This window comes from Physeter macrocephalus, chromosome 16 (assembly GCF_002837175.3).
Source record: "Physeter macrocephalus isolate SW-GA chromosome 16, ASM283717v5, whole genome shotgun sequence".
In the NCBI taxonomy this organism is placed as follows: Eukaryota; Metazoa; Chordata; class Mammalia; order Artiodactyla; family Physeteridae; genus Physeter; species Physeter macrocephalus.
In genome coordinates, this window is record NC_041229.1 from 92,465,742 (window position 1) to 92,491,864 (window position 26,123).

Consider the following 26,123-nt stretch of genomic DNA (forward strand, 5'->3'; position numbering starts at 1 on the left):
TCTGGCTTCATGTACCAAGTGTGTTTCTCAGTACGGCTTTACTACTAATAAAGTTAATATCTGAACATCTGAGGAAGTCAAAGCTTCCTTGTCCATTCTTCAATAGGTTCAGAACTCAAAAGTGACATTTGATTCAGTGTCTCTTTTAAATCTCAAATATTTTTATCCAGACCAGATTTTGAATCCCAATTGATATTGGAAAGATTGAGTTCAATCTTGAGATGCCAGTGCTCTCAGTCCATGGTAATAATATCTACCTCATTGGATTATGTGGGGATTAACAGATCACATGCCTGACATATAGTAGGTAGTCATAATTCTGCTTGTGTGATATATGTGACATAAAGAGAAGTCTAGACCAAAAAAACCTTCTGAGATTAGGAAGGCAGGAGTTGAATCTTGATATTAGGAACTTCTAATATGTTTTTAATATTTTTTTCCTTAAATACAGGAAATATTATTAAAAAATTAGCAGATGACTCAAAAAAATTTGAAACCTTCTTACCACCTGTGTTCATGCACTCCAGTCAGTATGACACCGCTGTTCAGAACAAAGAACTTGAGTGCAGCAGCAAGATCAAAGGAGGACATGGAATAAATTATTGTGGAAGTCACGTCTCAGTCCCTGCCCCTCCCGTCATTGCTCTGCATGTGTCATTTAAAATGCAATTCCCTTTGAATGGGCACAGAGCAGTTCTATTACCAGACATGACTGCTTTTACTACTAGCAGTGGTTTAATGATTTTATGTCATCGCAATAATAGAAATATGACATTCCACTGTGACTACAGCTTGTGTGAGTCTATTTTTGGAAAGCTGATTTTGTAGAGGACATGAAAATGTGGAATCTTGGTTCCTGTCCCCTTAGTGAACCTTTCATGACTTTCTGAAATGAGCGTGGTGACTTGAAGTCTCAAACAATGATGGTTCACACATAAAAACCCTTCTTTAGAGAAGGAGACTTGAGCCTGAATCCAATTTTCTCATCAGAGGAAGCATCCTTTTTGGAGTATTTCAATGCCTGAGTCCTTATTCTTGAAGGGAAGAAGCACACCAACAATAGTGAAAGTACACATTCCTTCTCGGTGGAGGACACTGCCTCAAATCTTTCACAGACAAAGTTGAAGGTAAGAGTCATAAACTCCCTCACTGTCCTTCACTCACATGTAAACACTATCACTGTCAGCACTTGACCCTTCACTGTCTTCTAATATCAGACAAGTGATTCTCTCTTGCTTAAAGCCATCTCTACCATGCGAGTTCTTAATTCGCACCTCTGCCTTTTCTTGTAGGACCTTGATCCATTAGTGTTCTACTTTGCTCCTACATTATCGCCTTCCCCCTTGCTACCGGACCTCTCCTTTCAGTCTGTTAACACACCAAAATCCTTGCCTTTACACACACACACACACACACACACACACACACACACAAGACCCTCTGTCTATCCCTAGTCACTGACCCATTTTCTTTCACAACCAAATTACTTAAAATACTTCACATTTGCAGCCGCCCATTTTTTAAATTCCTGTTTTCTCTCTTGCTTCTATAAATAAATAGGTGGTTCTTCCTTGCCTTCTTGTTTCAAACAATATACTGCAAGCTTTTTCTTGACTGTTCTTTCCCCTCTTCAACCCGTGTCCACAGTCTTCTGCTCGCACCAATCTCCCCATACTGCTCAGGTAAGCTTCGTCAGTGACCTCATTAAATCCAGTGGTCAATATCAGTAACTTGAACATTTTGCTTGCATGTGAAACAAATGATACCTCCTTTCCCTTTTTAAAAATTCTCCTTTCTTTGATTTCATGCTGCTGCATGAAATACACTCTTTTCTTTCTACCAGTCACCATATGTTTTCTCCAAATACTGGGCCATACACTTCACACTGTTAAGAAAGGTAGGGAATATTGTAATAGCGTATACATTTAAAAATCAAGCAACTGAAACATAAAGAAATTGAATAATTTTACCCAAGTTACCTAGTAAATGTGAGGAATGGGATAAGAACACAGCTTTATCTGACACCAATGTACATTTTAAAATTTGTTAATATGATATTTAAAGCATACAGAAATATACCAATTGTCACAACTAACAAATCTCATCTATCCACAGATTTAACACGTTAACATTTTGCTTAACAATTTGGACTAATTTATTTTTCCAGAACTGATGTATTAGAAAGAGTTAAAGCCCAATTTGTAATTCTCCACAATTTTACTCCCTTGCCAGAGGAAACCATTATACTGTAAAGCAGCGGTCCCCAACCTTTTTGGCACCAGGGACCGGTTTCATGGAAGACAATTTTTCCGCAGACCTGGTGGGAGGATGGTTTCAGGATGATTCAAGCGCATTACATTTATTGTGCACTTTATTTCTATTATTATTACATTGTAATATATAATGAAATAATTATACAACTCACCATAATACTGACAGGAGGTGGAGCTCAGGTGGTAATGCAAGTGATGGGGAGCAGCTATAAATACAGATGAAGCTTCACTCGCTCACCCACCGCTCATCTCCTGCTGTGCGGCCCGGTTCCTAACAGGCCACGGACCAGTATTGCGACCGGTGCTGGGACTGGTTGGGGACCCGTGCTCTAGTGGGTCTCTATCTTTTACATCCAAAGTTTTTATCCTACTTTTAGATTGATACAGTCTTCTGTATTCCTCTCTCCTTTTCCTTATCTGGATATTAAATATTCTTTCTTTTCTGTTGGTGTTCACTCAAATTTTAAACATATATACTTGAGTTTATAATCAATATGTCTAATCTATTTTCAAACCAAATACCTTTAGAATGTATTCACTCTAAACTTCTTTCTGTAATCTACCACATTAAGCTATCTTGTTTGTGCCTATAAATACTTTGCTTAAAATGACCAAGAAATTAGTAACATACATCATCTATCATCTAACATCTATGTATCTATTTATCAATATGTTTTTTTACAGTCCAAGTTTGCTTACATTTATCTGTATGTTTATCAAGTATTTTCTAACCATCCCATCCTTATTATTGGAGGAGGGTATTCAATTTCCTCTTACTGATTTTTTATGCTCTGTTTTTCTGACTTTGTTTTTTGGTGAGAATGTATAAATTGTTAATTGTCACAGCATTTTCACGAGAATTTTTAAAATTTAGATTCACCCCAGAATTGTACTTTGGCTAAGTATAAAATTCTAGGTTGACAAGTATTTTTCATCCACCCTTTAAAGTTATCATTCCATTAGGCTTCTTGTCTCCATCATGACTGTGAGACATCTTCTATAATTCTAAGTTTTGTTCCTTTGATTGCAATAGATATTTCATCTTTGATTGCTTTCAAGACTTTTTTTTCTTATTGTGTGAGTTCTGAAATTTCATTGCAATATATCTAGGTGTAGATTTGTTTTTGATCATTCTGTCAAGGATATATTATACTCTGTCATTATGAAGATTGATATCTCTTTTCAGTCCAAGAACATTCTGAGCCATCTTTCATTTTTCTCTATCCTCCTTTTCTAAAAATTCTCTTGTATGTTTTCTGTGGTATGTTATCTTCCTCATATCTTTACACCCTTGCTGCATGTCTGATTAATTTAATCAGATCTATTTCCAAGTTACTAACACTTATTTACACTTACCTACATCTTTACCAAATGTATTTGCCCACAATTTCCAAATCATGCAGCTCATTTCCCCACAGCACAAGATTGGGGTCCTTTGTCAAGTTTGGTGCCTGTGGTTATTTTTCTTCTTCTATCTATTTAAACTTTTACACATTTATTTTAACGTCTCCTCTGGCTAGTTCTATTATTTCTAGTTCTAGGATGTGAATTCTTTTGTTGAATTTTCTGACTCTCTTTAATTATGGGTCCCCATAGGTGACCTGAATGTTTTAAGTAATCTTCGTGGAGATTGTTATGGACTGAATTGTCTCCTCAAAATCCATATGTTAAAGCCCCAATTCCCAATGTGACTGGATTTGGAGGTAGAGTCTTTAAAAAAGTAATTAAGCTAAAACAATGTCATAAGGTTGGGGTCCTAATCCAATGGGACATATGTTCTCATAAGAGAGGACGAGTAAACAGGAAGATGCAAACAGAGGACACCCCATGTAAAAACACAGTGAGAATGCAGCCACCTGCAAGCCAAGAAGAGAGACCTCACCAGAAACCAGCACTGCCAACACCTTGATCTTGGATTTCCAGCCTCCCAGGACTGTGAGGAAAAAAAAAAAAAAATCTGTCGTTTAAGCCACTCAGTCTGTGGTATTCTGTTATGGCAGCCTGAGATGACTTACACAGGGCTATTTCAGGAGCCCCCGTTTGCAGTAACACCCACTGAGTGCCAGTTCATATTCACTTCTTTATTGTGGTCATGGTTTCAAGAGTTTATATTAGGACTTTTTTAATTTCTCAACTTTACATTCTCACATCACATAAGTAATACAAATTTGGAACTCAAAAATTTGTTTAAAGCTGTTTCACCTTGGATGTTTCTCAGAAATGACTCATTTTCACTCATAGCTAATGGTCAGAATTTTGCTTTCAAAGATATAGTAGAATACCTTCCTGTCTCAAAGCTTTTTGCAGATAACACACATTCAGTCTCCTTGTGTAAGCAGCCCGTGGCCTAGGCTTCCCTCTGAGGGTACTAAAATATCAGACCCAGCATTTAGGGTCTGTTTTCCTGTTCTGATAACTGGAAATGTTGGGCTTCTGATTATTAATCTTATCTTGAAATTTTTTCTTCACTCTGGAATCTAAGGAGTCCCTTTCTTGTTTTTTACCCTAAGTATTTCAAAGATACTTCTTTCATAATCTGTTTGGAGTGGAAATAAAATTCTTCTGCATCAGCTTAATTTCAAATAATGACCAGATGTCTCTTATGTTCTTTGTATGTCATTATGCCATTTCTCCTGCCCCATGATATCTCTGACTACCTATTATAACATGCAAAAGCTAATTTCTCTTTCTCTGCTTGACAGTGAAATATTTTCAGAGGTTCAGTCTCCTCTTCTGATGTTCTCACTGAACAAACTAGTCTACTTCCAATGTTACAAGTAACTCATTTTTGAAAATTCCTATTTGACATCTCACCCCCCACATTCAATGAAGAGGCAAATTCCTCCATCCAGCCTTCTTAGCACTGCCATTTCACAGCAGCTACCATCAAATCCCACTTCTAGTGAGATAGTGCAGCTTCTCAGGACTTGTAACTTGCACTAGTTAATAATTAGCCAAATTGACATCCATGCCTCTAATCATGTTTGTTCTCTTCTAGCTTTCTTTTGGCTGCCAGAGGTATTTTCTTTCTTTTTAAAAAATAGCTAATCCATACTGACTCTTTGATTCCATGGATCTTTTCAATGGATTTCCTTTCCCTACAGAATAAAGTCCAAACTCTTTAGCTTGCAAAACCAAATCTTCATAATTGAGCCTTTGACTACTGGTCTCGATTTATTTCACACAGGGCTCCATACCACCACTTAGAACTCCAGTTCAATTAAGCCATTTGTAGTGTCGTTTCCATGACTTTGCTCAAGCGATTTCCTCTGCCAGAAATAATTTCTCCTTGCCCCCTCTCCTCCTCTGCAGCTCAACCTCACTTTCTCAAAACTTTCAGTCTTTTCCAGGGAAAGTTGACGACATCCTTCTTTGTATCCCTGCCAGAAATACTTATCCTTGGTACTTATTATAATCTTAATTCCACTGATATAATAACAAGCCTGTCTTCTACCCTGAAATTGTGAGATCATTTAAGACATGGTTTCTCAACCTCAGTGGTATTGATGTATTAGACCAGATAATTTTCTGTTGTATGGGCTCTCCTGTGAATTGCAGGATTTTAAGCAGCATTCCTGACCTCTAACTACTAGATATTAGTAGCTCCCACCCTTCACCAGACATGACAACCAAAACTGGCTCCAGACATCGTCAAATATCTGAGGGATGGGTGGTGGGGGCATAATCATTCCTGGCTGAGAACCGCTGCTTTAAGATAGAAAGCACATTTCCAAAGTCCTGTGTTCAAGGCCACCACATGCATTCCAGAAATACTAGTTGACTGAATGAGTTCATGATGAATAAAAATATTTTAGTAATCAACAGACAGTATATAGACAGACAGTTAGATTGATAGATAGATAGATATCTGTTAGTATAAGTTACACTTTAAATAACTGAAACACATAAAATATTTGACTTGCAAATTATACATTTGAATAATTCAGGGAGCTGGAGTTTAAATAATATCAGAAGGACATAAGATTGACTATATACACGCATTTCATAGTGAAAGACCAAATGCCAAGTAAGAACAATTGGCGATTTTGTGAATTGGTTGCCAGTTCAAATTTATTTTGCCAAGGCTAATGTTTAGTTAAGTTGATATTTCTGACAAGTATAAGAATTTTCATTGAATGAGCTTATGTTTGAATTTCAACAACTCTGCATTTAACCTGAAGGAAATATAATCTCCTGGGCAATTGTCAAAACAAGTGGCTATGCTGACAAGGAGTCTCGGAGATAAAAGCTAAATTTAAAAAAAAATCATTATATTCCTTAACTGTTCTTTATTTTGGCCGCGTCACGTGGCTTGTGGGATCTCAGTTCCCTGACCAGGGATTGAACCTGGGCCACAGCAGTGAAAGTGCTGAATCCTGACCACTCGACCACCAGGGAACTCCCTTAACTGTTCTTCCTTTAGACATTTATTTAACAAATATTTAGAGAATGCTTAGAATGTACAAAATGACTGAAGAAAATATAAAGATCTTTTTACCCCTGTTAGAAGAGATAATTCACACATGCAAATAATCTAAAGTGGAATCAAAAGGTTAAGCATGTTCAAGTGAAATAGCCGTTCCTTTCATTTGGAAAAATCAAGGAAAGAATCATAGAAAACACAGCATGGAATTTTGGCCTTAGGTGGAAAAATAAGGTTGTTAATATCATCATTATTTATAATAATATCAAAAAATAGAAAAGTTTTAACATTAAATATCAGTTGAATCACTAGCTCCATTTGAAAATTTTAGTTCCGAAAACTGCAATAAAATACAAGACTATGTGTCCTATTTAAATAATAACACTAGGACATTCAGAATTTTGCATTCAGTTTGAGTTAACAGAGGACTCAAATGTCAAACATTACATAAGGATCAAAGCCTAGAAGAAAACATATGGCACTGTTAATGATTATTTCTGGATTGCAGGACTGGCAGGAGCAATATCACTTCTGTTCTAGATATCTCAGCATTGTAAATTTATCTTCCAGAGCTGTATATTATTTTATATATGCACAAATGATATGCTATACAAAGTTGTGTTCTCAGTTGTGTACTCAGGTTTGAGATTATGGAAAGGTTTTCCTTGATTTTACTTACCACATATTCATATAATTCTGATAGAAGTTTCAGATACCACAAGGGAAAAATATTCTGTCAAAATTTTATTTCTATACTTGGCTAAATGGCTGTAGGTTGTGACTTACTAAAGTGCGTAAATTTACGAAACATACATTTGAAATTTGCCATGTTTAAATTGTCATAGTCTTCCCTCTGAGCCTTCAAATTTACTTCTTAAAAAGCACTCACTCTTCTACCTACCAACCAAAAATCTGATTACAAATTGTGTTAGAAGATGTACAAAGCAGTAGAAACGTAGACCAAGTATACAAAAGCTTAAATCCCTCATCTTCCAGGAAGATGCTGGTGTAACTGGAGTCTATGTGGATATAATCCTTATTTGGATGATTCACAACATCCTTCTCCTATATCGTAGTTACATGTGTAAATGTTCTGCCGCCCAGTGGAGTTTCTTAAATAACCATACGGAATCTTTTACTTTTTTGATTCAACCCCCTTGAGAGTCAAATGCATGCTTAGGTACTATCTAAATACAGGAACTAACAAATGTGCACATAGCCAGTCCCTTGTAAACAGTAGTCATTTAATAAATATTTGAAGGAATGTATTCACAGAGGAAAACAAAATTGCTCACAGAAATGACAGAAGTTAATAAAAGAAAGTAAAATAAACTCTCAGCATAATCTGGAATTATAACTACACCAGTATATTACAGACCTAAATTTCATTTTGTCCAGAGACTTTTAATGTTAAAGGGAAAAAAGGCTGATTAGTTTGACTCCAACCTTTCCAAACATATACCGAACATGCCCCGGCCTTGAGATGTATGTAATTGCTGTTCTCTCTGCATGAACAGTATTCCCCGGATTATCATAGTATTTGCCCTTACATTTCCTCAGGTTTCTGCTCAAAAGTCATTTCTTCAGAAAGGTGTATTCTGCCTACTCTATTAAAAACAAAAACAAAAAATAAAAGCACTCTCATCAATTTTTATCTACTTACCTTCTTTTTAATAGAAAACTGATGTCTAACAATATCTAGTTCCCTATTTATTTGTGATTTAGTTCTTTTCCTAAATGTATGCTAACAGGAGCCCAGGAGACTTATCTGTTTTATGCACTGTGCATCTCAACCTCTTAGAATACTGCCCAATACATAGTCTGTGTTCAGTAGATATGTACTGAATGATGAGTGAATGAACCAATGTACAAATTAACATAATGGTGACTTCTTCTATCATATTCAACTCTAGGACATAGATTTTAATGCAGCCATTATGACCCCCATCTTGACATTCTTTATAATTTTAATATTTTATTGTATTTCTTCACTCTGTTCCATGTTTCCACGCTATCTATATTTTTGCTTTTGTTTTGTTTTTGCTATCCATAACTGCAAAAACAATAGCAACAGAAAACAATCTCTATATCTTATTGTCTTAAATTATTTTTTTCTGAAAATTCTCCTATATAACACTATCTTAAATTTGGGGAATATTTAATTCTCAAGATGCTGTACTATTGACATTTTTATGTTGCTGGCTAGTATTTTCTTATGACCTTGAGCAAGAGTCTTCCTGAACCCTTCTGTTAAAAAAGAGAGGAAACTACTCTACCTTGCAGGTTTGCTGAAAGTATTTTTTGAGATAATGATTTCATGTAAATCCCCTAACCTGGTGGTTCTCATCTGCTATGCCATAATCATGTAGGAAGTGCTGTCCTTCATTGCCAAGAATGATTCATCTGGTGAGGAAGGCAGTGATTGCCTGAGGACATGAGATTGAAAGGTAGATTTACAGACACAAGTTTTTTGCTTTTGTTTTTCCTATTTGCTGCTTAACTTTTGCAGCATTTACGTTATTTCTAAGATAAGATTTGGAATCTGTGTGAATACTTGATTTAGAAATAATAACCTTACAACTGGGTTTCTTCCTTATTCTTTAAAGCTTTACACTTGTCACCTGGGCTTATCAATGGGTTTTTGACAAATTCCTCTATATGTGCTGTTCCTCGAATACCCATACTCTCCCCATGGGGGCTTTATGCGTACTGCTCCCTTTTCTTGGAATGTTCTTCTCAGATATCCACATGGCTTGCTCCTTCATGACTTGTGGTCTAGCATCATGTCACTTTAACAATGAGAAAACTTAGCCATCTCCATTCCCCATCCCAACACTTCCTCTCTCTTCCCTTCCCTTCTTTTTCTCCTTATCATTATAACCATCAGAAATATTACACATAGAACTATGTTTTAGCCTAATGTTCACCCATCCACACAGCAGAAAATAAGCTTCATGAGGATAAAGACTTTACTGCTGTAACACCAGCTTCTAGGACAGTGCTGGAAACCTAAGAACTATTTAATAATAATTTGTTGAATGAATGAAAGCATGAAATAAATGCTAGTTAAGTACCAAGAATGGGAACTAAAACTGCCACAAACACAAAAGCCATCACTGCTCTCAGAGGGATTCCAATATGGTGGGAGGTTAGATACTGAACAATTACAAACATGATGGATTCACAGGCTTAACCCAAATATGCTAAAGGACAGTATGATACCTTCAATTCAGGCTATCTTCCCCCAGATGCCCAGGACTTGAAGTATTCACATGAAATGAAGGTACAGGTAGAGAGAACTATGAGAGGAAGGTGGAAGAAATGTTGAAAAATTTTTGTTTGTCTCAGTCATGGTGGGAAAAACAAAGATTCCTCCTCCATTTAAGGATGTAAGGGATATCGTTCATATGTAGGAAGGGAGAATATTTAAACTAATGAACAGATGAGCCTGTTAGTAAAGAAATATAAGAGCTAGAAACCCATATTTCTCATGTATTAGCTCGGTGACCTCAGCAAAGTACTTGAACTCTCTCATATATCAACGTATTAATTTGTAAAATGAAGATAAAGAACCCCCCTTATTATGCTTCTGAAATTATAACATGAGAACATTGAGGTAATATATTTAGCACAGTTCTTAAGCACACGTGAACTATTAGTGCTATTATTTAGTGAATTATTATTTTTATAGATACCACCTGCTTTAAAAATAGATTTGAGAAAAGTAAAATGAAAGGACAAGTTTAATGCTATTATAATCAAGATGAAAAATATGAGACAAGGAATGAAGGGTGATGAGGTAGATATTCCAGTTGGCTGTCCTATAACCATTTCCTCTTCTGTCTTTCTAACAGAATCTAGAATTGGTGTGGGACAATGTGCCTGGCTCCATTTCCCAAGACCCCCTACAGGTAGGAGTGACTATTTAATTAAGTTCTAGCCAATGGAACAGAGGTGGAATTTTCTGGCTGAAACTTCTCAAAAAGCACTTAAAAAAAAATGGGGACTGGCTCAGCTTAATTATGACTTTTACCTCTTATCCTTCTACTACCTTCTTCCTGGAATACAGGCAGGCCAGTTGGAGCTTTATCATCTATCTACTAACCATGGGGTGATTTCAAATATGGAAGCCCTGAACTAAGAATATCAGAGTAGAAAGATAGAAAGAGCCTGAGTCTCTGATGATATCAAGGAACTATGTCAGCCTAAATTGCCACCTCCTGATTCCTCTTTAAGGGGAGTTTGGCTACTTCTTGTTTAAACTCTTCTTAAATCTCTGCTTCTCACAGCTAAACAGAATTTTAACTGACAGAGGTGAGATGATTATCCCAAATAATGAGAAATGAGTCTAAGACAACCTCTTGCACTTATATATAACTAAACTGTTAACTTCCCAACAGCCACAGAAAAAAACAGTGAAAAGGGACCCATGAAAATTATAAAGCTCTTATGAACTAACACAAAAATGAAGTCCAAATCTAGGTACTGCTAAATGTATTCCAGTCATCAGAATTCAAAAGAACCATGTCATGCATTTTTCTGTAGAAGAAACATATATCTCTATTTGTATATTTGATATTTTTTTGAAGATATAAATTGATCCTCATGTGTTTGTTTCTTATAGTGACCTTTGACAAAAATAAAAATGTTGAATGTTATAGTTGGACTGTGAGAACATTGCTATGGAAAAGGCAAACACACATTGTTTTCTAAATGGTTGACCTGATTTAGAAATAGAAATTAAAGAATGTAGAGGAAAGAAGAGTTGGCATACAATCTTGCATTCTTCCAAAATGAATCACTGCCGCCTAGCTGCACACGGAAGCTAAACAGAAATAATTTTGATGTTGACATCTTTGTAAAGTATCTGAAACACAAGTATGATTTAGTAAATAAAAGGTGACCCGTTTACTTTCTATTTTGGAAGTGAAGTGGCAACATTCAGTTATAAAATTAAAGCTCTTGCTCAGAAAGAGGATTACCCACATATACCCCAAGGTGAACCCAAAGAATTACTGTAGTTAGGAACAAGACACTTAATAACCAGTAGTTTGGAGCTAACTCAAATGTTTTAATAAATACTTAAATGGAAGTCATAGAGATCAGCACCCTACAGCACGGAGAAGACTAGCCTATATGCTTTCCAGAGTAGAAACCACCGTGTGCTCATCCTGACCACCAAAAATAATTTTTATTGGGCTCATGTATACCAACTCAATTATCTATTATTGTCAGCTTAGAGAACTACTGGAGAATGAGTGCTCAGGTATGGAATACTAAAATAAGAAACAGGGGGATGTCAACTGTGCATTCAAATGATGCTCTGCTAGTTAAGAAAGGGAGATTTTTGCAAGGGAGAGGTGTTCTCTGTTAAATATGGAAAGCAAGGGAATTCAGAATAGAAAAGCTGACAGAGACAGGGCAGCCTTAATTTACATGTCAGCTATAATATCTGCCTTATAAGACTATTTACTTGGTAACTCAATGACATTCCTTAAACTAGTTACCGTAGCAACTGTCACATGACACATCAGGCTCCAAGACACAGAACATCTTCCTGCAAGAAACAAAAGCACCATCAATGTCTCAGAGGAGCATTACCATTTTGAGGAATGCCGGTGGTGTGAAGGAAAGGTGTTAGCACTGATTCACTGTGATTTTTTAAAATTTCTACATTCTGGTAGAGTGTCAACACTGCTTTCAATATTCTTTTCTCTCCCATTTGTCACTTCACTGTCTTTAAAAAAAATGTTAATTACCTAAATATTAACTTTCCGTTAAAGCTGCTAGAAAGCTTCCCACAAATCAATCCCAACCTACCTTAACAATTTGGTTTTCGAAAGAAATCCCTTCAAGAATTCTAGAGTTTAAAGTTTTTTTTTACATGATGACATGGATCATTGGTGTCATAGTGATGCTTTGTCAAAATTGTAAATGTTTTGGTTCCAACCCAGACCAATTAAGTTAGCATATTTGGGGTGAGATGTAGAAATTTGTATTTTTGGACATTTAAACTAGTGGTGTGCTTTTTATGACTTTTATTTCCTTACATCTGTTTCTTTGCTATGCTTTTCCTCACCTTAAATACCCCTCCTTAACTCCAAACGTATAAATAGCACCAGCAACTCATGTCTTAGTTCAACTGTCACTTTCTCAAAAAATAATTGTCCATTTCTCACCAGCAAATTACAAATTCCACTATTTTGCTACTTCTCTAATTTTTTCAAATTCCTACTTTATGTTAAACAGTGTATTAGACACATTTATATATATATATATATATATATATATATATATATATATATTAGTGATCTTCTCTCTCTCTGCACTCCCACTGGACTTTGTATAGCTTTTTATTATAATTTCTTCCACTGTTTAGGCTTCTCTGAGGATAGACATGATATCTATTCAATGTTTGTGTCCAAGTGTCTGAAACATATAGTTGTCAACAAATGTTTATTTCACTGGCCTAATGAAATTTTTATTAGGCCAAATTTCCTTGGCCTAATAAAAATGAAATTTTATTTCATCTCTCTACCCTTTTCTCGTACTTATTCCATTTCAACCACAATGACCTTCCTGCTATGCTTTCAACTCAGGGCCTTTGAACTGGCTATTCCTTCTACCTGGACTCTCTCCTCCCAGGTAGACACAGGGCTCCCTTTCTCACTTGCCTCAAATGTCACCCTCTTACTGAGACGTGCCCTAGCCATTCTACTGCAAACTGAATATACATATTCCATCCCGTTTACTCTGTTTTATCTTTTATTTTTAATATAATTAACTTATTACATAATTTTTTGTTTTTCTTTTCCATCCCACTAGAACATGAGCTCCAAGATCAGAAATTTTTGTCTGTTTTGTACCTTGCTATATCCCCAGCACCTAGAACAATATCTTGTACAGATATTTGTTGATTAAATGAAGGAATGAGTGAAAAATTGTTCATCTATTCCTCTTTTCATCCTTCCGTCCAAACACCTCTATTAATTGATGACTGTTAGGCACAATTCTAGTTGCTGGAATCTTCTTAATGAATTTTGAAACCTCAGAACCTCACACAATTATATCCATTCTGGCCATTAAAAATGTGTCCATATGAAACAATTAATCCTGTAAGTTAATAAAGGGCAGGTAGCTATTTTTTAAAAATGAAATATCAAAATTTAGACTATAAACATGTGTATTACTTCAAAAGTGTGTCCTTGAAATCAGTCTTGTGTTGGCACAAACAAAAAAGTAAAATAGAACACTTTAGATTTTTGTATATCATGAGATTTGCAGGCTCTTGGGCTAAATTAGCTCTGGTTGCCTAAAGGATGTCTTAGGTAACTGCATCTATACCCAAGCATTACTGCAACTAATTCCTGCTGCCATGCTTTGGGGGAAATATAAAGAAATCAGATAAATGCAGACAGCCCCTATCACAATGATAAAATGCATGAGTACCCCAGACTGTGAGACACAGCAATCAAATTAGAAACATACAGCCTGGAAAACCACAGATTCTTTGAGGGGGAGGTTTCTCCTCTGTAAATATTTAAAGAGAGCAACAAAGAGTTAGAGGCTATTATTCTAACTGTGTAATGGAACACTGTTTTAAAAGCACTCTAGCTTTATATATGTGAGAATCTGCATTAAGTAAGACTGCCTTTGCCTCTTCACTTCTGGGGAAAATTAGAATTAGAAGCCTAAAAGAATTTCTCCAAGTCACTGTTTGGCCCAAGTGGATTCTTAACTGATGCTAGTGGGCAGCACGAAGGCCCCAGCATGGGGAGGATCTCTTTGCTGAGTAACTGGGATGGATAGAGACCTGCTTTTCTTGGAGACAGTATAAGGAAATTAAGGAAATGGCAGGCTATGCATGGTGTCATTGTGGGGGACGCGGGCACAATAAAAAACGTTCAAGTTTTTGAGAAACCACAGTAAACATGGGACTTTATTCTCTTTAGATTGGAAACAGTCTCAAAAAAGTATGCACTGAGATCCACTGCCTGTTCCATAACCATTGGCAGGGAAGCTTAAAGGAGCCATTATGTTGCTGTGGAGAGCCAAGGACTAAAAGTCACGAGACCTAGGTCTTTGCCCAGGTGGTATAATGACCTTGTTTTTCAAGCTACGGTAAGTTAACTTCTGTATAATTCACTTTTCTAAGCTATTAAACGGGGTGAGTGGTTACCCCAAATACCTTAAAATGTTGATAATGGTGAACAGAGTCTCTTTAAAATGAGAAAGTACATTGGAGAATCAATTTTTTTTTTTTCCTCAAAATGAAGCACCATTCAAATGCCTGTTTAATTACAGTAGATGTCTGCAGCTACCCAGGAGAAATAGACACTTCTCTAAAATCCATCATATTCTGAAGTTCAAATCTTCCAAGAGGCGTTCCCCAAAATGACCAATTCATTCTTTAGAAGCAGTAATACTTTCCAGCAGGGGCTGATCTTAAATATAACCATGCATCAAGCTGAGTTTAGACAATATGGATACAGAAATATTGAGTCGAGGCATGCAGCCAGGTCAAAAGTAGGTGTATATGAGAGAGTGGTAGGAAGGCAAGAGAGGTGGCGTATACAGGGATGACTGACAAGTCAGTGGGGAGTCAGGAATTTGAGGACGAGAAATGATGGAAGGACCAGAGGGCACGAGGGACGGGATATAAAAACTGAAGGGTTTTGGGGAGCTGAAACATTTTGCCAACACCTGTGCTATCACGCTAGAGGATGATCATGATAATGGAAACGATGGTTGATTAGACTTTTCAGGAAAGCTTTACAGGTACCACTTTTCTTTGGGCAGAACTCGGATGTGTTTGACCCCAGCTTTGTTCCTCTCTCCCTCCTTCTTCTATCCAATCTGTGGAGAGGATCTTTCCAAAGGAAGAAATGGCCCCTACTTTCTCAGACGTGCTCAGTGTGGCTACAGTCAGGTAAAGGGAGAGTGAACCTCTTCACTTACAGTAGGACTTCCTCAAGTATTCCAGATTAAAGTCCCTAACAAACGGTTGTTTTGGCTCCGTTACATCAATGCCCATATTTGGCTAGTAAGGAGTTGTTTCAGTGTGCCTCAACTTTATTATTTTCTTGGGCTAACTTTCTCACAAATTGTCTAGTCCTAAAGCATAATCATTTTTCCTTTCCAGGATCGTTCCAGGGAGAAGCTGTTCTGATTTAACTCTCTAAGATGTAGTATTTTGCCTTTTCCAAGCCACCCCATTTAAGAGTATGACACTTTCAGGTTGATACAGTACCAGAATAAAAATAAGGACACCACTTTGATTTTCCAGTTTTGATTTTTTTTTTCTTAGCCATACCTATAACCGTAGCTATTGAATTATTATCCCCAGGGTACAACCACTTTTTTAGGCCAAGTCTAAATTTTTCATGCACTTTCTACCATATTCTAGTTTTTTCTGTATGTATTTTCCTCTTTCCTTTGCAATTTTTCATGAGAGAATCACACTCAGTTACTCTACAGGCATGCACTTGGTCAGCTGAGCTATCTGTAGAGGAAAGTCGAAGGAATGCAAGAGATATACAGCACCTATAAAATGCAGAAAAATCTAAAGGGTCAGATACCTCATCTACTAAGAACTCAAATATCTTGTACACTTATTTGTCAAGTATAACATGAAGAAGCAAGTAAAATAATAGGAATTACCAATTATTAAGCACCATATAATATTTTTTTATCATTACAAGGTATTAATGTTCTATCTATCTATGTATCTATCTATCTATGTATCTGTCTATCTCTTTATTACTTCATCTCTGAGCTTAAACATCACCTGTCTTAGCTAACTGCATCTATACCCAAGCAATTGGGAGGGAGCAATTTACTATTAGTCCTATTTTATAGATGAAGTGTTGAGACAAACTGCTATTACGTAGCATTCCAATTCCAATTATAGGAACAAGCTATACCTAGTATATCATACATTATTATGAAGATATTAATATATATTTGTAAAATTTCAATTCATTGTATTTATTTAATGCTATTTTTCATTATATCCACAGCTAACTATCTTGGTTTTTCTTATACATAAAATACCGGATGAGTTTAACAATGGGTCCTGTGAAAGAACAAAATAGACCTGTCCATGTTTTCAGAAAATAAAAACAGATTCTGTCAAAAATTATGGCCCTATGCTAGCCTCCAAAAGTGCCTATTCTCAAGCAACAAAGTTGATGTCAAATCCCTTTGATATCTGCTTAACTGTGTTTCCTAAACATCTCTGACCCTCTTACGTAAAATTATCCCTTAGCTCATGATTCACTGATTCTTTATTACCCTGATACATAGGTATTCAAAGTCACTCACCATAAAAGGAGGAAACAAAAACCCTCTTTAGAATTATTTCGTCATTTTACTCCTTTTAACAGTTTCCACATGCAATATCTTGCTTAAGCTAAAAGAGCAACTATCGGAATAGAAACGTATTTCAGTAAGTATTTTCACCTTTTGGGGTTTGTTGTCGTTGTTCAAGTTAAATGATAAAAGCACAGGTGTAATTGCCATCTGTGGCAGATACTCTTGTTGCTTATCAATATTCTTTCCTTCCTTAATATTAAAAGACTAATTGTTAGCTAGGTCCATTGCTGCCCAAGTATAAAAATGGTATTCCTCTCTCACTCTTCCTCACAGCTATGTGTAGCCATATGACAAAGATACAAGATGCATGTGACTTCCTTGAAACTACCCTGAAAGTCAGTGGGGACCTGTCTTTCTTAACTACTTTCTATATCATGCTGCCTGGAGGTGGATGTGATGGCTGGAGTTCTAGCAACCATCTTAGGTCACAAAGATTAGAAGCATAGCCTAGAGATGATGGATCAGTGAGCCAGAAAGAGACAGGATTTCTGAAAGAATTGGGAGAGCTGCTTTATCAGCACTGGACTGCTGATATTTGGATTTGAATTTTGATGATTAACATACATAAGGCTTCAGCCTCATAATAGCACTGCAAGGTAGGCATTAACATCTCTGTTTTACAGAAAGAATATAAAGTTCCAGGGATTTTAAGTGATTGACAGAAGGACACAACAAAATCCAAAGTTTAGAATCACATTTCCTAGTATAGCTCCAGATGGCTTTCTATTAAATAATGGCTCCTATAAATTTTCCTATTTACCAAACTAGAGGGAACTCTATTTAATTAGATACCCTCAGTTTATGTCAGGTTATGAGAAGAGAATGGATAATTCCACTAACAAGGCCAAATTGAATGATTTTAAGAAATTAGTGGACTTCATTTCATGTCAGCATGCTATTTTCAAGAAACTCTTCTATTACATTATTTTTTAAAAGAGAGAAAAAACGAGAAGAATAAAAAAAGAACACTTTTAAAGTGTCAAACATTGAACATTCTTAACTACCTGGAAACTTGTAAACCTGGACATAAACAAATAGACAGAGATGCAATATCCTTTACACCAGGAAAAACAGAGTCCCATTTTATTGGTTGTGGAAGACATCTTTCTAAAACTTTAGCAAGTAACAGCTGTTTCAGAAAAATGAAACAAAGAGTGGATTGCAGCCAATGAAGGCTGTCATAGCTACTGATGCTGAAATAACAGTGAAGGTTTTGAATGCAGTTATGAAGCCAAAGAGCAATGATAAAAAATAAAGATAGCAATTTTATCAAGAGCAAGAAAACAGCAGAGGAGAGTGTCTTACACTGTTTGAATTATAAACGTTTCTTCCTGGTTTGGGTTTGGGTTTTTTTGGGTTTTTTTTTAGGTGAAATTCTTAGATAATTGCCTTAAGACAATTGCCTTTCTTGGTTTTGCTTCCTAGGCTGTAACTGTTCTATTTCTTACCTATTGGTTTGCCGAATTTTTATAGAAAATAGAAGATAGTGGGACATCTATCTTAACTTCATCAACAATAATATTTAGCATTTATTAAACACCTATGACATGTTAGGAAGTTTGCGTACATCACCTCCTTTAGTTTTCACAGCCCCCTACAAAAATCATGGTGTGGTTAAGAATCCACAATCACACTGTCTGGTGTAAAACCTAGCCTCTGCCTCCTACTAGTGCTGAGATTTTTTGACAGGTTATTTATCTTTCCTATGCTTCAGTTTTCTTATCCACAAATTGGGAATAAAATTAAAATCTACTTACCTAAGTTGCTGACAATTAGGTTAGCTAATAAATACAAAGAATAGACTAGCACCTGACTATAGTCATATATGTGTTTGTTATCACTGTTATTCTTGTGCTTGCATTGTCTTGATCTCCATTTTACTGAGAAGAAAACTGAGGCTCAGAGAATTGACCCAATTATTAAGTGGCACAGAGAGAATTCAACCCTAGGGCTATAACCTCGAGTCTGCCATCACTCCAAGACACCATTTCATGTCTCATTCTAATACAGTGATCATGTTGAATGTTCAGAAGCAACTTTTTAGAATGTTCATTTCCAAACCATCTCATCCCTGTAAATGCCACTCATGGCCAACTTGGACATGTGCCCACCCTGCAGGGTGAAGGGTGGCTGACCGTCCTCGCCCTCCCATTACAGCCTTCATTACAACTGAAGTGCAGGGCACAGCTGGCTTCCAGGAGGCTAACTACATTATTAAAGGGCTATATGATGTGAATGTGAGTTATTTGTGGCTTCCTATCAACCACAAAATGAATACAATTAGTTTTTCATCTTTGGAAAGAAAGCTTAGTTGGAAAGGACCAGAGCCCCCTTCTTTTCCTTTGCTTCAATGTCTTCCCCTTTCCTAAAAAATCCCTCCTAAACTGTCGACCAGCCTCTCTGTCCAAGTCAAGGCAATGTTTCCACAAACCACAACCAAGGTGGTTTCAAAATTAGTCATTTGAGATTAATTTTAATAAACTTCTGTCCTTTCTTTCTTCTTTTCAATGTCTACTTAACAACAAACAGAAACTCAACTCCAATGCTCTTGACAGTTCAAGCCCAATAAAAAGACATTAACATTCCAATAAGCAATAATGTCCTTTTACTGAATTTTAGTACTAAAAAAGTAAGTGGTTCTAAGACCGCTGGGGCTGTTAGTACTTAAATGGCCGAATTATCTTAATTGTCTCAGAAGTGGTACTAAAGTTTGAAAAAGAGAGAGTGCATATGTGAGAAGGAGGGAAAAGTGCCATCATTATCCTCACTCTTTGGAAGGGAACATTTGTTTGCATTTCAGTCAACAGCAAACCACTTCCCAGTAAATCAAAACCCAAAGAGATATGGGAGGCAAAATTATACGGCATGTGCTACCCTTGGCTGAGTTGTAGTAAATTTAACTCTGTTGTTCAGAAAGCTGCTGTGAAGAATTATGAATCCATTTGATTCCAATTTCATCAACTTGAAGTTCCAAGCTGGCCCATTTTGAGGCTGAGGGACTTTGCATCGCAATGCATGAGACATATTTTTCTGTTTGGCAGGAAGCTCTTTGGATTCTTGTTGTTCAAATCTGTGTTCAAAAGATATCTGATTGTCCTGGGGAGGTGTGAAGCTAGGATGAACTTTGTTCAAGCTGGATGAACTGCCCCTAGGATAATCACTTACCCAAAGGGAAAGGAAAAGAAGATTGTGGAAGAAATAACAGTGTCTAGAAGTATAATTTTATCAAGTGTTTCTGAAACTAATTAGGTTTATCTTCTATAATAAATTATCCCCCTTTTCATATTGATATCTTAAACAAAATCTCTTGCCTCATCTTCTTCAACAATTTATCTATAGCACTGATTTTTTTCTCCTTACTGCAAACTGCTAAAAAGAATTGTCTATCCTAACAGCTTGCATGTCTCTTCTCTCTATTCTCTGGGACCAACCCCTAAGAGGCCTTTGCCCTCTGATTACATGCAGATAAGTCAACAGATCACCATTGATCTCCATTTTGAAGTGCCTAATGATCATTGCTCAGTCCTCAGCTTACTTGACCTATCAGCAACTCTTTGAGAGAATTAATCCCTCCCTCTTTCTTAGAAGATGTTCTTCTCTTGGCTTCCAAGATGGTCCTATCTATTGAATATCATCCTATCACAAATGCCACTCCCTCTCAGTAGTTGAGTCTGTCTGCCACATTGTCCCAATCTGTGTCTAATCCAGTATTTCAGGATCCACGCACAGATCTCTTTTCTTCTTTGTCTTATACTTACTCCCTAGATGTTTTCATTTAATAATGTGGCTTTAAGTTCCACCCATTTGGACTGATGACCAAATTTGCAACTCTAGTCTCAATATGTCTCTTGAAATCCAGACTTGTTTTTCAATAACTGCAATTAAAAGCTTAATAAGTATCTTAAAATGAAAGGTTCCTAAATACACACTTAAAACCTACCTGCTTTCAATTCAAGATGCAGTCTTCTCCATGTCATTAACTGGCAATTCTATCCTACCCAACCAAAACCTTGCTTCAGCTTTTACTATGCTTTCTCATATTCCTCTTCCAATCCATCAGCAAATACTATTGGTTTTACTCTCAAAATGTATTCTGAACCTGCCCACTTCTTACTATCGCCACGGACACCTCCTTGGCCCAAGGTACTGTCTTCTCATGTTTGAATTCTTGCAAGAGACTTCTAACCATTCTCTTTATTTTCACCTAGGTTTTATTCAACATGTAGATATCAGAGTAATTCTTCAAAAACCCAAGTCAGATCAAATTACTCCTCTATTCAAATCCTATCTGTGCCTTCCTGTCCTATTCAGAGTGAAATCCAGATAACTCATTATGACTTACAGCATCTTCCTACCTCTTTCATTGCTTCTGCTTCTATTAGCTCCCAAGCTCCACATATTAGATCCACACCAAGCTCACTGCTGTTCCTTAAGCAGCCCCAGCAGGTTCTCTTCTTGCAGACTTTGTATTTGCTGTTCTCACTGCATAGAATGTTCTGTCCTCCGAACACTCCTTCTCATGCTTCCATTAGACCTCTGTTCAAATGTTTCATTATCAGAAAAGCTTCCAGTGATTCATAAGAAATAGCATCCCTAGCCCCATCACTACTAGTCCCCTGATCCTGCTTTACTTTTATTTACCAAATAGTTTGCATTTATTTGTCACTAGTTCTCTTCCCTGATTAAACTTGAACATAATGTGCATTTTCTCTTGTTCACACCTATATCTTGAATGAATAGAATAGTTCCTGGCCTATGGAAGATTTTTAATATGTTCCAGAACTACCTGAATAGTTTATTCACAACAAGTAGAATCAACAAAACTGAATTGTCCTCACCTGATTTAGAAGAATATCTAAAAAGGTATTAAGAATGACAGAGTTTGGGGGCCTCTTGACTTTCAAATATATAAAATGTGTGTTGCAATCTCAGCATAGGGAACAGGGTCACACCAATTACACCTTGTGACTCTACCTTATAACACTCTGTAAAGGTCATGCATATTTGAAATAAAATTTTCCTTGACAATAGAAAGTAAGTCCTGGTATAATAATTAAGAAATATTTATTTAGGACATCTGATGGCTCAATCTTTCTGAGATACAGGGACAGAGAGCCAAGAATCACAGGCTTCTGATGACCTGGCATCTTTTTAGCTTGTTTGAATCCATCTTTAGCTTGTGTGAATGCATAGGGCACATGCTCAGTACATCTGGCTGAGTGTTCCGGTCTCAGTGATGTTTCCCCATAACTGTTAACATAAAACCACCTCAAATTAATATCTCTACTAAATTAAACTTGACGTGGTTCAAAATGCAAGCCAATCTGTTTTCAATTCTGAAATCACTCATCACCCTCATTTTATTAATTCTAGAGACAGAAGAAGCTTAAAATGTATTAACTTTGTTAAACAAAATCTGATTTTATGACTCAAATGTCAGTTTTCACAGTTCAGCAAATGCATTTAAATATTCTACAGCATTTTCTATAATATCTTATAGCCATTTACAGAGTAGTTTCTTTGATTTTTTTTTTATAAGATAGAGCTGGAAAAATGTGCCAAATTTTATCTACTTTTATTATACTTATTAGTTCTTATCTTCACCTTAGATTTAACCAAAAAAAAAAAAAAAAAAAGAAGAAGAAGAAAAAAAGAAAGAAAGAAAAGAAACCAAACAATTTTTTAAAAGCATCGAGATCATTTAGTATTCATTTCACAAACGCATTTCAGTTACCCGTTGAACAGCAACTTGACATATCACCACCTTAGAATTCAAAATGTCTTAGGGGAGCATTTCAGCTGCACCATTAAGAAGAAGGTTTCATTTCATGGGATGCAACAAACAAGGACACACGTGAAATATGTCACAACGTGAACTCCCTTCTAAACCTCATCACCAACATCTAATTCTTTTTTCGTACAGCTCACTGCCTGCACCTACCACCTGAGACCCTGATTGTTATACATACCTTTCTCCCACAAGTTACCCATTCTTTGCTTTCCTACTTGTGATGTCCTCATATGTCCCTGTACAAAAAGCGGGTGCCCATGAACACTGAAATATCTGTGCTGTTTCTCCTTGCTTATCACTTATTTCTCCTTTTGTATTATTCCAAGTCATTTAACACTTAGAGCCTAATATAAGTATTTTTGGAAACAATATTCTCAGTAATATATAGCCAAATGTGCATGATCACATTTTGTAGGGAGCAGTTAAGGATTGTGAAACAGCCTGAATAATTTAGAGCTAACCCTACCAGAACTGACTGACAAAAATGAGTATTAATTATCATGCCCCGCCTCCTTACTACAGCTGAGTTTAATTTTCATGCCCTTCATATTACCAAAATAACACAAAAATGAGTACACTCTTGTGGCCTTACCATATCATGATAAAGCCTAAGCATCTGAACAAACATTGTAACTGTGTGCTGTTATGCCGTTTGGCTAAGTTAAAAGAAGCATTATATTTATAGGGTATCATGTGATAATTATGACCATCACAGAGCAACATAGAAAAATGCTTGGGATAAATTTTTTAAATGTATAAATGCTTTGGGTATAGGCATTCCATGTGTTTATGGAAAAAGATTACACAAGAATACAAAGAAATAAAAATAATGTTTCTTTTAGGGTTGTAGGATGTTAAAGAAAAATTACACTGAATTGAGTTAAACAGGTAAGGAAGATTTTATTCAAAACTATTATAACAGAGGAGAGATACTGTTGTAACGGCTGGTGCTAGAGGTGGGGGGAAGGGTGGCACACATTGCACTCAACTCCATTGAAACCAAAGGCAGAAGAGTTTTAAGCGCTTGGGTAAGCTCGTGGAAAAGTACAGGAGGACATTAGTAGGGAGGCTGAAAACTTTTTGTTTATTTGTTTGTTTTTAATTTAAAAGATTTAATGCAGTCCATTGCCATATGACCCTGCAATCCCACTCCTGGGCATATATCTGAAGAAAAACACGATCTGAAAGGATACATGCACGCCAATGTTCATTGCAGCACTCTTTACAATAGACAAGACATGGAAGCAACCTAAATGTCCATCGACAGAGGAATGGATAAAGAAGATGTGGTATATATATACAATGGAATATTACTACAAGACATGGAAGCAACCTAAATGTCCATCGACAGAGGAATGGATAAAGAAGATGTGGTATATATATACAAGGGAATATTACTCAGCCATAAAAAGAATGAAATAAAGCCATTTGCAGCAACATGGATGGACCTAGAGATTGTCACACTGAGTGAAATAAGTCAGACAGAGAAAGAGAAATATTGTATGAAACAGCTTATATGTGAATGTAAAAAGAAATGATACAAATGAACATATTTACAAAACAGAAACAGACTCATAGACTTAGAGAACGAATTTATGGTTATCAGGGGCGTGGGGGGTGCGGGGGAAAGGTGGAGGGAAGGGATAGTTAGGGAGTTTGGGACTGACATGTATACAATGCTATATTTAAAAAGGATAACCAAAAAAAAAAAAAAAAAAAGGATAACGAACAAGGACCTACTGTATAGCACAAGGAACTCTGCTCAATGCTATGTGGCAGCCTGGATGGGAGGGGAGTCTGGGGGAGAATGGATACATGTATATGTATGGCTGACTCGCTTTGCTGTGCACCTGAAACTATCACAACATCGTTAATAGGATATATTCCAATATAAAATAAAAAGTTAAAAAAAAAAAGATTTAATGCAGTTCAAATAAGTGTGCCTGGTTTATTTCAGCTCCTTTGCTGCCAAACCTGAGAGCAGTTACTGCTTCAGTTTCTCTGCTTTCCCTCTGTCTGAGATAACCAAGTTATAAAGTTATCTGCTGCATCAAATTTTAAACTTTACATTGTACTTATTATTATTATCCTTATTCTTATTAGTGGGGAGGTTGTATGATTGGGGAATGTATGTTTGCCAATTCCACTAACTGAAGTTAAGCTCCTACCCTTCCACAGAAACTGGGAGATAGGGGCCTTATCTTTCTCTGTGTTGACATTTCAAAGGGATGACCCCAAGTCCTTGGAAAGACATTTCTGGGTTGTAAAACTGGCAAGAGGCTGGTAGGAGATTTACCTTGCTAGGGGTAGAGAAAGAATTTATAATTGCAAATTTTCTAAAGTAAATGCTCAAAGAAAAGGGAGCATATAGCCAGGAGGAAACCAGCTTAAAATTTAGTCAAATTCAGGGGAACAGTATACATTTGCGGTCAAGAACACAGGTGGAGTTTTTTTACTGTCTTTATTTTTGTAACAATATATTATTTCTATAATTAAAATCTAAAATGAGGCAAGAAAAATTGCCTCATTTAGTAAATTCTGCACTTCTCAAAATGTTCTTTTGGGCAAAACAGTCAAGCCTATCTCTTATGTGCCTATTTCTCAATTGAATCTTACCTTGCAAAGTTGGTAAGTGTAATAGTCCTTGTGGGAGACCAGCTTTCAAGACCCCTAAGAAACAAATCTGAGGATTTTCACTGCCCCCACTTTTAGTTTTCTAATTCCTCAGGAAGTAAAATATCAGATGCAGGATGGGTCTGTGGTACATTGTGATCATTAAAATCAAGAAAGGGGACCACAGAAATCTCTTACTTAGCTCCTTTTTACTTCTTTCAATTATCTTTCCTGTTAAAATTTCAGTGTTCATTGAGCAAAACTCTAAGTAGCTCCTGACACCCTAAGTTAACTATAAGCATTTAAACACTTACTGTTTTTGTTAACAACGTTATTGGAGTATAACTGCTTTACAATGGTGTGCTAGCTTCTGCTGTATCACAAAGTGAATCAGCTATACGAATACATATATCCCCATATCCCCTCCCTCGTGTCTCCCTCCCACCCTCCCGATCCCACACCTCTAGGTAAACACAAAGCACCGAGCTGATCTCCCTGTGCTATGTGGCTGCTTCCCACTAGCTATCTATTTTACATTTGGTAGTGTATATATGTCCATGCCACTCTCTCACTTCATCCCAGCTTACCCTTCCCCCTCCCCGTGTCCTCAAGTCCATTCACTATGTCTGTGTCTTTATTCCTGTCCTGC

General features: G+C 36.5%; 1 long non-coding RNA gene across 2 annotated transcripts; it reads left to right on the forward strand.

The window, feature by feature from the left end:
- The first annotated feature begins 892 nt into the window (after window positions 1-892).
- LOC102974893 (uncharacterized) lies at window positions 893-24,136 on the forward strand. Of its 2 annotated transcripts, XR_448117.3 has the most exons (5): window positions 893-1,127; window positions 10,551-10,607; window positions 14,649-14,817; window positions 23,704-23,749; window positions 23,972-24,136. It is a non-coding gene; the product is annotated as an uncharacterized lncRNA (long non-coding RNA). The 2 variants fall into 2 exon arrangements; XR_448118.2 differs by lacking the exon at window positions 23,704-23,749.
- Window positions 24,137-26,123: the final 1,987 nt, after the last annotated feature.